Source organism: Argentina silus (assembly GCF_951799395.1).
Source record: "Argentina silus genome assembly, chromosome: 2".
In the NCBI taxonomy this organism is placed as follows: Eukaryota; Metazoa; Chordata; class Actinopteri; order Argentiniformes; family Argentinidae; genus Argentina; species Argentina silus.
The window spans coordinates 32,078,800-32,093,633 of NC_139656.1; positions in this window are offsets into that span (position 1 = coordinate 32,078,800).

Here is a 14,834-nt window from a genome sequence, read left to right on the forward strand (position 1 = left end):
ATGGAGGAATTAACAGCTTGCCTTGCGAGTCCTGCCATGGACAACAATGAAAACTGATGTTCTGGTGGGATGGAGAGATCCCTGGAATGTGCAATAGTAGGGATGAGATAGGATGCCGTGGGGATTAGGCCCCGGCCACAGCAAACCCATTTCACCAACGTATGAAATCACGATCCCATTTGATCCGTGGAATTCGGGCGTGGCTTTTGGAACAACCGAGCGACTGAACAACGCAACCAGGCAACTGAATACGCAACCTTGTTTCTGATTGGCTAAACGGACGAACGGACTGTGGAAAGTTCAACTCCTGTCCACAAAAAACTGCCAAAACATATGAAACAGACAGACCTTTGTTATCTCTGTTGTCCGTCAACAGATGACTCCCATAGAGGAACCATTGGCTCAATCCGTAGTGTACAGATAGCATGGTTTGGTGTGGCCTTACTCCATGCGGTAGTAGGGTTGCGTACTCAATAGGATGCGGTAGTAATATGTAGCGGAAGTGGTTTGGAATCACACTCTCTTGTGATGAGGTAGCCCTGTCTGAGACATGTAAAGCTCAAGAGGATGCCTTCTTGGCTTAATGGTAGAGCTTGTGTCTTCCTCATGGGAGACCTAGGTTCAAACCCCCCACCTATCATAATTTCTGTCCTCCATAGGATATGATAGAAGGGATGTTGTACAGATGCATGAGTATAGAGGCAGCAGTCCCTGGGATCAGGGGAGGCTGGTGGAGGTAGATGTTGAAGGACAGGTTCATTGCAATGAGCCCATCCTTTGATGTCTGCCTCCACTGTGGTCGAGGTAGCATTTGCTTTCCTTCCAATACCTAATGTGAACTTGATTTAGCTTTGCCCATTGATTCCATTAAGCCGGACAAGCCAGATAAAGCACAACTAAAGTATTTGAAAGGAAAGGGATAGCTGCTTCGACCCGGGTCTGGTTAGGATGCAGGAGGGTCTGGTCTGTGGGCTCAGAGGTAGCCTCCTGATAAACATCTGTCCCTGCCCAGGAGAGCCATACTTCACACAGGGAAACAGAGAGAGCCAGGTTCATACCAGCCTCGGCCTAAAAGGCAGCCGGAGGGAGGTGAAGAATTACGGGAGAGAAGTGAGGGAGGAGAGGGTGTGCATCAGTGGCTTACTTACAGCAGTGGAGGCTGTTACGGATCAGCCCCTAGAGGATGAGGCCATTTGTTATACACTTTCACTTTATACTACCCTATGCTGCCACACACACACACACACACACACACACACACACACACACACACACACACACACACCCACACACACACACACACACAAACACACCTACATACATACACACACACACACACACACACACACACACACACACACATACATACACACACACACACATACACACACACGCACACACCGCACACACACACATACACACACACACACACACACACACACACACCATGTGGGCGGTCTCTGGGGCTGAATAGGGTCATTTGTACTTTGTCTCAGCCGTTGAAGAATAGTTTAGATCTTGGAGGATTGAAAATGGCCACTCTGCTTCCTGTGGCTGATTAAAAAGCAACACCTCGTCTGCAGCTAAATAAATCAGCACCAGATGGACCAAGGCTGTGGTTCTGCTTGTTATATGAATAGAGCTGTGAGAGAGTCCCTGCTGAGGAACTGGATCACCTGAACCACAGGCACACACTGCTTCACAGCATGTACAACAAGGTAATCAAGCCAGACAACTCATTCTGAGCCTAACTTCTGCTGTTTTATGCCAACGGTACAGCACAGTGCTATTGATGGCCATTTTAAAGGGTTAGTTCAATGTTTCTAAATTTATAGCGAGATGAAAGAAGTCTATGGGCCAGGGGAAAAAGAGCAATCCATGGTTCAGAGTTGTTTAAATAGCCACTACAAACTTCAGCTAACTTTAGTTAGCTATCACAAAAAAAAACACACAAAAAAAACAATGGGAGTGATTGGGGAACAAAACAAAAGTTCAACATTTGTGGCCACAGTCACCTGAAATGAATTATCTGACTTGGTTTGAAATGACTTGTGATGTATGACAAATGTAAATCCACAAATGTAAATCCACAAAAAAGTTACGTTTTTTTTTGTTAGCAGTAGCTTGTTAGTAGTGGCTATTTAAACAACTCGTGGATTAGTTTCTCCTGTCCCATAGACTGCTTTCAAGGTGAGGAACCATCTGACTAGAAGTCAGTCAAAACTATTGAACTAACCGTCCATATGAACAGTGCAGGTGTAGCAGAGGTGATTTGGAATCACTCTCCCGTGATGGAGAAGGTAGCCCTGCCTGAGACATGGAAGTATAACCCTCAGACCTTGAGGATCTCTACTTGGCCTATTGGTAGACGCTTTGAGTCGTCCAAGTGGGAGACCCGAGTTTGAACCTTGTCATCTCACATGCTTATTGAGCTATAACGATTGTGCTTCAGGCCATCTCAGCCTCTTGAGGAAAGAGACAGTTGTTCCCCTTCACCAGACATATAATAACAATAATAATACCATCCTATCAACTGACTGACTGGATGTTTGGAGTCATTTCGGTACTTTCAACATGTGACACATTCTACACCACTGCTTGCCTGAGGGAGAATCTGTTAATGGCATAGTTGTAATTACCCCCATCTGAGATCCAAAATCCTCCATCATTTTCCTTTCGGCTCTGCGAGACACAAACTGCCAGTAATAAAAATGGAAATTGGATTGACAAAATGCTGGCTGCGCAGAGGAGACATAATCATCTCACGGTCCACGGAGCCAGGTGTGTAATCAATGACTCTAATTACAAAGTTGTTTACCAAACTGCAAATAATATGCACTCGTCACTCTGGCACCATTGGGCAGGACCGGACTGTTTCCACCAGAGGAGAGTAGCGGGCCTTTTCATGGTCCAACACCTCATCCTAATATACTCCATCGTGTGCATCAACGTGCCACACTCTACGGAGCCTGTCCTGATATGATCCTTCAGACAGCGCAGCAAGACAACAGCAAGACAAAACAAGACACCAGCAAGACACCAGCAAGACAAAACAAGACACCAGCAAGACACGAGCAAGACAAAACAAGACACCAGCAAGACAAAACAAGACACCAGCAAGACAAAACAAGACACCAGCAAGACACCAGCAAGACAACAGCAAGACAAAACAAGACACCAGCAAGACAAAACAAGACACCAGCAAGACACCAGCAAGACAAAACAAGACAACAGCAAGACACCAGCAAGACAACAGCAAGACAAAACAAGACACCAGCAAGACAAAACAAGACACCAGCAAGACACCAGCAAGACAACAGCAAGACAAAACAAGACACCAGCAAGACAAAACAAGACACCAGCAAGACACCAGCAAGACAAAACAAGACACCAGCAAGACAAAACAAGACACCAGCAAGACAAAACAAGACACCAGCAAGACACCAGCAAGACAACAGCAAGACAAAACAAGACACCAGCAAGACAAAACAAGACACCAGCAGACAAAACAAGACACCAGCAAGACAAAACAAGACACCAGCAAGACACCAGCAAGACAAAACAAGACACCAGCAAGACAAAACAAGACACCAGCAAGACACCAGCAAGACAAAACAAGACACCAGCAAGACACCAGCAAGACACCAGCAAGACAAAACAAGACAACAGCAAGACAAAACAAGACACCAGCAAGACAAAACAAGACACCAGCAAGACAAAACAAGACACCAGCAAGACACCAGCAAGACAAAACAAGACACCAGCAAGACACCAGCAAGACAAAACAAGACAACAGCAAGACAACAGCAAGACAAAACAAGACACCAGCAAGACAAAACAAGACACCAGCAAGACACCAGCAAGACAACAGCAAGACAAAACAAGACAAAACAAGACACCAGCAAGACAAAACAAGACACCAGCAAGACAAAACAAGACAACAGCAAGACAAAACAAGACACCAGCAAGACAAAACAAGACACCAGCAAGACAAAACAAGACACCAGCAAGACAAAACAAGCAGAATGGATGGAACTACCAGGCGTGAGCATCTGGAACAGAGACAGATCGTCTGATACAACGTTTATTCGCAAGCTTTGACCAAGAAGGTCTTTGTTAGGCATCGCGTGTGGGTACTGTCTTGCACCTGTAACTAAGTTGGATGGGTGTCAGTGTTTCCCTTCGTTATTCAGTTGCCATGGCTGCAGCGGACGCTCTTGCTAGCGGTTGTAACTGCCCTATGTCTCCAGTGATGATGACGGTTAGGGTTTCTGTGATTTGTCGAAAGTTGAAGGCTGTAGCAGTAGTTTGCTATCATCCAGCCTCCTTGCAATGACCTCTTTGTCTTCAGTGACCTAACACTATGGTTCTATGGTTCGGTGTTAGTTCATATTGTTTTTATTGTATTTATTGTTTATAATGTTTAACGTTGTTGTTGTTGTGAAGCACTTTGCGACATTTGTCTGTGTAAAAAATGCTATACAAATAAATGTGATTGATTGATTGATTGAGTTAATCAATCCTGCACATTGCGCTCAACCAATCAGAGAGGTATTTCACGCATTGCGTAATAAAAAAAAACATACTTTTAGCCAACGGTAACTCAAATACACGTCCGTATCTGTAGCCACGGCCCAAACCTTTCGTTGGCAACGATGAACGTGGATTTGGGGGGCCTCTGAAACACTGATGTGAAACACTGAGAAACGCCTCTGAAACACTGATGTGAAACACTGGGAAACACTGATGTGAAACACTGGGAAACGCCTCTGAAACACTGATGTGAAACGCTGAGAAACACTGATGTGCCGACACTACGACTACACCCTCTCCTCATCATCATAACCTAGCCAGGGAAGATGAGGGTAGAAGCTGTGGGAAAGACAGAAGCCTAAACGACATCATCACCATTTTCAGCTCATTAACATTGCAGAGGTCTGATCAAATGAAAAGCAGCTAATGGGCTGTGGGTTGTTTGGAAGTAGGAAATCATGGCGTCGGTAAAAAAACTAAACAAAAAAAAACATTGAGATACATTATGTTGTCCTGTATCTAGAAACCTACAAAGTACTATAGACTAATGTCTCCCAGCAATTAAAGAGGCAGTTAAAAGGAATCGGACAGCAATCCCTTTGAGGATTTCACAGGATTTCATCCATTTCCATCGAGAGTCCAGAGGGGACTGAACAAAGCCTACACTCGTTTTCATCATTCCGAGATGTGGGAGCAAGCGAGGGAGGGAGGGAGGGAGGGAAGGAAGGACGAAGGGAGGGAGGCAGGGAGGTAACATGAAATAACTGAGGGGCCGTGTAGCTGTGAAAGAGTTCTGGCCTAGTTGCTCGGGAGATTGCACGCTTGACCACACGCACGCGTAGGATGACACAGCAGGGGGAGATGGAAAGAAGGAGAGACCACATATTTAGTCTCAGGCCACTGAGCTTGTACGCCTGGCTCGTCCTCCGCGACCAGTCAGAACTACAGAACAGCACCACCTCCTCCCTGCGACCAATGATGAGCTGTTGTCCATTTATCTGCACTCCAGCCACATGAATATGCTAATGATTTTGCGGGAACAAATCCTCCCTGCAAAGCGGAGGTGTTGTTATTCCTTTGGAAGAGTGAATAACGGAATCACTTTCCCTCTCCGCTGATTTGCGAGAGCCAGTGTTTGTTGATGTTTATTAGCAATCAGGTCAAATTCATACATTTTTACATCCTCTCATAAACAGGGCAATGAAGCATTCACATGAGAATATGAATATTGAGAGAGAGAGAGAGAGAGAGAGAGAGAGAGAGAGGCGCAGAGGGAAGCTCTATTGTAGTGGAACGGCGGAAAGAGAGAAAATGAGCTATTCATTTCTCCCGTGATTGATATCGGGTCATGGGAACATTCTAGAACTCAGGAGTAATAATGCCAGCTGATGTCAGTCGGGCTGCCATGTTGGTGTTTGCTCAAGCAGCTTGAATGGGAATAAGCCTGGCTCCTTCTTCTTTATGTAAATGCCGTACAGACAGAATTGTTAATTTGCCAGTGTGACCAGGGGGGTTCAATCCCAGTACTCCCACGCAACACAACACCACCATAGCCTGCTAAGCTAAAGCCTAGGCTCTTATTGTACCTACCTCCCCACAGTTTAACGGCTGCCATCCAGGGGAGGCTGGTGGAGGTGGAAATCGGAGGACGGGCTCATTGTAATGCGTGGAATGAAATGAGGAATGGTAATGTAACTGTATTACATCTGTGCTCATGTTCACGTTACGTCCCAACTTCAAACAGGTGCGTTGTGTGGAGACAGATAAAAAAAAATTGTTAAAAAAAAAAGTTCCAAAACGAACCTTTTTCATTTTTATTCATCACTTTGTCGCACCTCAGTGGTGTCATAAAGAACCACTAAGAACCTTCTTTTTTTTTTTTTTTTAAAAAGAGTACTTTAATGATGTCGTAACTCTTGAAAACACACTTTGGAGTAATAGCCAGGAACAGGCTTCTGTAGTAAAACACAGCTATATCAAATAAAACTGCGGTACATAAATGCCATGCAATGCGCTTCACATAAAGATCAAAACAGTTAAAATAAGGCGCATACATAAAAATCAGTATGCAGTAATGTGGTGATGTTGACTGTGCACACGCCAGTTTAATGATATATAAAATAGTAATTAAACTATCTATGGGTCACTTGTTTCAACACACTTGCTAATTATCAGATGAATCAATTGAGTTAATGGGGCTGCAACAGTAAATTCATAAGATATTAAAACTTAGTGGAATGAGGCTCTGCTGGATGTCTATGATGGAGACTATCACATAGAGTAATTAGTCCTTTTGAAAAGAATGATAATGAATGTGATTGTCATGTCGTGTGCTCATTGGAGTCCAATAATGAATAATATAACGAGTTGGGGTGAACAAACAGTCATGGTTTTCTGGTGTGATTAATCTTACAGGCACATAAAGTGCCCACAGAGCCACAGAGACATTCAATCTTATTGGCTGGGACTTCATCTTCACATGCCACAGCACTGTACAATCCAGCCCAGAGACAATAGACATAAGAATGACACTGATGCAGGGAACTGGATCTAGTTATATGAAACGGGGTGAGTAATGCTACATTCAAGGGTTTCTCTGGAATTCTTCATCTTGGAATTAACGACTGGGAAAGTCGTGTTACTAGAAATCCAAGTTTTCATCCAACTAGCAGCAGTGAGTCTATACACAGTAATACACTAGCAACAGTGACTCTCTACACAGTAATACTACCAGTAGTGAGTCTATACACAGTTATACACTAGCAGCAGTAACTCTATACACAGTAATACACTAGCAGCAGTGACTCTTTACACAGTAATACTACCAGTAGTGAGTCTATACACAGATTCACTAGCAGCAGTGAGTCTATACACAGTAATACACTAGCAGCAGTGACTCTCTACACAGTAATACACTAGCAGCAGTGACTCTTTACACAGTAATACTACCAGTAGTGAGTCTATACACAGATTCACTAGCAGCAGTGACTGTATACATAGTAATACACTATAGTAGCAGTGACTCTTTACACAGTAATACTACCAGTAGTGAGTCTATACACAGATTCACTAGCAGCAGTGAGTCTATACACAGTAATACACTATAGTAGCAGTGACTCTATACATAGTAATACATTACCAGTAGTGAGTCTATACACAGATTCACTAGCAGCAGTGAGTCTATACACAGATTCACTAGCAGCAGTGAGTCTATACACAGATTCACTAGCAGCAGTGACTGTATACATAGTAATACACTATAGCAGCAGTGAGTCTATACACAGTAATACACTAGCAGCAGTGGGTCTATACACAGTAATACACTAGCAGCAGTGAGTCTATACACAGTAATAGTAGCAGCAGTGACTCTATCCGCCTATACCAAGCAGGCTTCAGAGTGTGACTGCCTCCAGTAGGGGTTTCTAAGGCCATGGTGGATTGCTCAGTAGTCAGCAGCATGTCCCCTGGGTCTTCATAGCTATCATACATCCTCGTAGCCACCTCTGATCTTACTGCTAACAACTGGCCACCCCTTGACACCCCCTACAGAACCCGCTGGCAGTGGCGGAGTGGGGATTCTTTCATGGCTGCGTCAGATAAATGGAGAGGTTTACAGAAAGGTCCGTGCCACCATCTCAACGCAGAGACAGTTAAACAACCTGGCCGGGTGCGTTCTGCATACATATGGGTGCAATCTCCATGCATTTGTATGCGGAATAGTGGAGCCGTCCCTCGTCATGTCCCTGTTGCTTACAAAAGTCATTACCACGGGCATTTTTATGGATACATCCTTTATGGAGCCACACTCCAGATGATTTAAGCAGCACAAAGAGTTTAATGGAAGACAAAGCTCTTTCCGTCTGTTTGGCTTGCTCATCCGTCACAGATGTGTCTGGAGGAAAAGGCCAGCCCTGTGTGCGTGTGCGCGTGCGTGTGCGTGTGTGTGTGTGTGTGTGTGTGTGTGTGTGTGTGTGTGTTGTTAAGGCCAGCTAATTAAGTCCTCTAAGACCAGAGAGGCAGGAAACCCAGGGGCAAAGACACAGAGAACCTCCAGACCCTGACCACTGCACATTACCAGCACAGCTGATTGGCCAAGCCCTAACAATCACATACACACACACACACATGCTCACGCATGCATGCACGCACGCACACACACACACACACACAGGCCAAAATTATCCTGGTAATTAAGAGTTCTGGATAATTAGCCAATAGAAGCCCTCATTAGAGCTTGACTTTGATCTGGCTCCTGACCGTCTTTTTTTAGCTCATCCAACAGATAAAAGGCAAAGCTGAAGCTGCTTCCTGGACATATGGACCAGGTCAAGTCAGTGTCCTCGGTGGTGACGCGTGGCCCATTGTCTGCCTTAGCGACGGCCACAGCGGGGGTAGAAACTTCCAGAAAGAAGGGAAAGAGCATTCACTTGAGTGAATTAATGCGCACCCCGAAATAAAGAGGTGATTACTTCACAGTTTTACCACTTCTTTATCTAAACAGTCTTCTCTGAGCTTGTTAATTACTACCTGGAGTGCATTCCTGGGTGTGTGATTAAAACAGAGAAAATAAACAAAGAGACGTTGTCGGGCTGGGAGAGGGACTGCGGTCTAAGCAGCGCTGCCCATCAAACAACCAACGAACGGATCTCATTAGCTGTGATGGAATTGCACCTCACTTCATATCTCCACAAGACATGTAGTCTATATAGAGCAACCCTCCATAATTATATATATTATAAGACAAAGACTGTTTATTGGCCATGCAATCAATTCTCATCAATTGTGGTAATTTTTGCACACACACCCCCCCCCCCCCCCCCCAAGACAACACACACACACTGCACACCCCCCCTCTGAGACAACACACGTGTACACCCCCAAGGGAGAACAGAGCTCTGGGCACAGGGGAAGCCATATTCCGGCACCCCTGGAGCAGTTAGGGGTTAAGTACCTTGCTCAAGGGCACAACAGCAGTGGTAGGCACCTGGATATGATGCTAGTAACCCTCCAGTCACCAGCTCACATTGGTTTCCTATGGGTAGAATCATTGGTTTCCTATGGGTAGAATCATTGGTTTCCTATGGGTAGAATCATTGGTTTCCTATGGGTAGAATTGATGGTTTCCTATGGGTAGAGTCAATGGTTTCCTATGGGTAGAATCATTGGTTTCCTACGGGTAGAATCATTGGTTTCCTACGGGTAGAATCATTGGTTTCCTACGGGTAGAATCATTGGTTTCCTATGGGTAGAATCATTGGTTTCCTATGGGTAGAATCATTGGTTTCCTATGGGTAGAATCAATGGTTTCCTACGGGTAGAATCAATGGTTTCCTATGGGTAGAATCTTTTCTATGCCGTTCTTCCTTTGGAACCCTGGTTGCAAAGAGACTTTGTCAAAGTCCAGTCAGCGCTGAGCAGATAGTAGTGTTTAGTTTCTGTACGGGAATTTTTTACATTTTATTTTATTTAACCTTCATTTATCCAGGGAGACACACTGAGACCGAGGTCTCTTTGGCAGGTGCGCCCTGTTCACAACACAAACACGATTACAAAACAACCCCCTTAAAAACACAACACAATAAAACACAAAACACACACATTAATGCATGACCGTGATGAAGTTACACGTTTTATGGTCATCCTGTACACTGAGGCACAGGGGAGTGTATGACAGCTTGACACCGTTCCTCGTTCCATTCCATGCATTACAATGAGCCCCGTCCTCCGATTTCTACCTCCGCCAGCCTCCTCTGGTGCAGTGTGAGCAGCAATATCCTCATCATTACTGCACGTACAAAAAGAAACCTGTATTCTATTTTATCCTCCGATTTCTACCTCCACCTGTGTTCTATTTTATCCTGCATGTCCGTGTTGAGCACCACCATCTAAATAATGTACCCGGCCCGCTCTCACAAAACAGATCCAAGGTTTCTTTTGAGTATTTATTTAATTCAGGGATAGACAGAAAAAGCCTTCGTCTGTGTCAAAAAATGCAGTGGATTGTACAACAATTTCTCCCTCACATTGATGGTTGGAGACTTGGAGTTGCACTGTTGAAACAGATGTTGTTCTCCCTGCATAGAGACCCTGCCATGAGGCCGTCTGATACCCCATAACCAGCCATCAAAGGCTTTTCACTGTTGATGAACATCATCATGAAAGAGATTTTCTTGCTGTAATTGATCTAATTGGATGGGAAAATTAGTCTCATTTATGAAGCTGAAAGTGTGCCACCATCACCAATCTGGAACTGTGTCTCAATGTCGCTTTGACTTCTGACTGCAAGGGAGTGAAGGAGGCATTGGGAAGGAAATAACCAGTGATGACTGGAAATGTTGTGTCGTACCTTTATTTAACCAGTCATTGAGAATGCATTATCTTTATTTAACCAGTCATTGAGAATACATTATCTTTATTTAACCAGTCATTGAGAATGCATTATCTTTATTTAACCAGTCATTGAGAATGCATTATCTTTATTTAACCAGTCATTGAGAATGCATTATCTTTTACAGTAACGACCAGGCCAAGAAGATGCAGTGAGATATTCAGCAAAGCAGGCAAGTTTACAGACAGAACAGTCTTATACCTTAAACTTCTTAAAACCCATAAACAGACATACATATTTACAGCAGACACCTGCCTAGGGAGGGACACCCAGCATCACAACACAGGGGACATCACTGGTGGCTATTAAAAATAATTAGGGTCTAGAGACAGTCACAGGGGTGGACAACCATGTCATTTACAGTAGCTGATGAAACTGGGGAGGAAGATTAATTGTTTGATGTCCTTGTTTTGTCCTGTGTCCCGTTGAAGTACTTTTGAACTAGTGAGCGCAGGTTTTTTCCTTCTTAAATAGGCTTATATAACCATGCACTTAAGGTCTTTTGAAAGATTTAATTGAGCATGCTGAGATTATACAGAAAGGATCATATTTATACAGCTTATTATTCCCAGAAATTTGCATTGCTAAACGACCAACCCACGACCTTCCCACCAATCTATCCTGCATTCAACCAGCTGGCTGAAGGGTCAACCTGTTCCAAGATACTAAATCGTTTCTATGTGCAAAACAAATCTATTATTGATTGTATTGATCTTTTACTGCACTGGACAATTGTTCAACATGTTGTTTGTTTATCCATCATTATTACCCATCACTTTCACCCAGAGCTGCAAGATCCACGAAAAGGAACCAGGACAAACACATCGATAAACACTCAAGATCACAGTGGGCACTTCATGTCTTCACACGTTCAAACACACCATCAATTACCATATCCACACATATCCACACTGGCCATTTTTGTTTCCTCTGAGTCAGTGAAAGGTTTTTTCCGGTGCCGCGGCTCATTTGTACGAGCGATTAGCTTGGCGGGAAGCGTGCCCGCGGGGGAGCAGTTCCTTTGAAGGCCAAACGGCGGCTCCAGCCAGGCTCAGCTCCCAGCCGCTCCCCAGAGGCCGAGCCCCGTCCTGACCCTCACACTCCAGAGAACAGCCAATCTAATGACACAATGGCCTGAGAAACACCACTCATGGCCTGTGTTCATTAAACGCTCGCTGCGCCTGGTCACAGAGCAGCACATAGGTGATGTATAGGCTAGGGCTGCCGGGGGGGGGGGGGGGGGGGGGGCAGGGAGGCTATGGCTGGGGGGGGTGCAGGGCCACCATGGCTGCGGGGGGGGGGCTGGTGGGCAGGAGAGCACTGCTCTATACAATCTCAGCTCTGAGCTGCTCCCTGGAGGGCGAGCCCAGGCCTGACCCCTCACCACACAACCAATCTAATTACACAACTTGAGAAATAACAGTTGGCCTGAGTTCATTAGATGCCACTGCACCTGGTCACAGAGGTGAGGGGGGGGGGGGGGGGGGGGGGGGCAGGCGGGGGGTGGGGGAGAGGCAGGGCCACACCTGAGGGATGGAGCCGGGGGGTGGGGAGGCAGGGGGGGAGGCAGGGCCACACCTGAGGGATGCAGCCGAGCGGTGGGGAGGAGGGGAGGGGGCCGGGGGAGGTAGGCGGAGGGGGGCGGGTAGGAGACCACCACTCACCCGTACAGTTGATAATGGAGCTTCTCTTTTCTTCTTCTCGTTCTTTTTTATGGGTGTAACAATGGCTGCACTCCTCCATTCTCACGAGCCAATGGCCTCTGAGCGCGTTTCCATTTTCTCACATTGTAAAGGCTTTCGTTTAAAGGCTGGCCGGCGCTTTTGTGATACAGTTCGTTAATTTGATGAGAACGTTCAGCTGGCTTCGGCTCCCAACGCTCATGTCTTGTGGCTTTGTGGAGTTCTCGTAGAAAATGTGTGGAAGTGGCAACCGCACTCCTATATATAATATACTAAATTATAGTATAATATATAATAATAATAATAATAATGATAATAATTCCATATGCATTCCTTCATAGTTTTGATGTCTTCAATATTAATCTACAATGTAGAAAATAATAAAAAATAAAGAAAAACCATTGAATGAGAAGGTGTGTCCAAACTTTTGACTGGTACTGTATGTCAGGGGAGGCTGGTGGAGGTAGAGGTCGGAGGCTGGGCTCATTGTAATGCATGGAACGGAACGAGGAAAGATATCAAGCGTGTGTTTGATACCATTCCTCATTCCGTTCCATGCATTACAATGAGCCTGTCCTCCGATTTCTACCTCCAGCAGCCTCCCCTGGTGTGTGTACATCTACTGTATGTCATAGATGAGAGGAGAAGAGCAACACGACAGCAAAATAAAACACAAGACGTAAAACACTGAACCGTTTCACCGAACAAATGATTGTGACCACAGCTACAGTTCGTTCTGGATACTTACCTAAACGATTGTCCTGACAAGACCGAAAATACAGTCGTTCTTCCAGGTAGATATGAACCTCCAATAACTCCTTAAAAAAAAAACCTAGAAACACTTGTATAGTGCTGATCCAAGCAGACAGGTATCAAATAAGGCAATTTAAACCCCAGCGGTGTTGGGAGTGTTATCAGATGGGACGGCACTGGGCCACATCTTCTGCCTCTGCCGTTGTAAGAAAGGGTTGATATTGGAATGGCTATTACTAAAAGATTAATCTCAATTCAATCCTGTACTGCTAGACAGGTGATAATAACTGTCTGATATGACTGGGCTCTGTGGAGCTGACGGTAATTCACTATGCATATGTGCTGTCAGAAGGCCTGTCTGGGGCCTTGATCTGAGGAAGAGAGGTGTGTGTGTGTGTGTGTGTGTGTGTGTGTGTGTGTGTGTGTGTGTGTGTGTGTGTGTGTGTGTGTGTGTTTGTGTGTGGGCTGGTGAGATGAGTGGAGAGCGGGGGAGAGGAGGGGGTTAGAATGGGGGAGGGGGGATGTGTGTGTGTGTGTGTGTGTGTGTGTGTGTGTGTGTGTGTGTGTGTGTGTGTGTGGGTGGATGGGGGCGGGGGGGCGGGGGGGGGGGGCGGGCGGAGTTGCTGCACATGCCGGCTCTGATATCAGCTTCTTCAAAGTAGGAGAGAACAGTTTGTTTTATTCATTCCCTTCTTTTTATCAAGCTGCCCTCAACACACATTTGCTACGCCTCCTGCAAGCCAACGGATTAATCAGCAATGACGCCAGTTGCACAAACAGCTAAGAAGGAGTTTTATTTCCTTCTTAAATTCTTTACTCTAGTCAAAAACATCGTTGATGCCGCTGTACATGTAAATCCACTTCTAAGGAAATGTTATGCGCCCTGTGGCATTTCCATTTTGCAGTAAGTCTTCAGGTGACATTTTAGGTCACGTTTTAGCAACAATATCCAACAAGAACACACAGAGGAGGTGAGTCTGCGTCGGATATCTGAGACCTGCTAATGAAGGGGGGCGTTTCCCGACAGCGTCATATTGGAGCACGGACAAAGATCATCTTTCGGCCGTTGCCTACAACTATGAACTAAAATCATGTGATGCGGACTCACGTAATGGACCAATGCCTGAGAAGGAGGCTCCTCATTGGCTCTTCATGAGCTCCTCCACTGGACAGACACAACCCTAAACGGAAACACACTTTAAACTGACCATCACCATCAGAACCTCTGCCTCAAAACTGCATTGATGGGAATGTCCAGTATGTACTCGATGCGGATGACTGGGAGGGGAGGGGTTAAACGCTGGCAGGGAATGGGTTAAACGCTGGCGGCCATCAAACCCCATGTTGCGTATCGCAGCGGGTAAAAATCTATAAATACGACCACCTCTTAGGCGATAAAACACAAACAATTAACCGGGGAGCAGGGCTGGCTCTGTGATCTCTCCCTCCACACTGACACGGTAGAGAGGCCTGTCAGA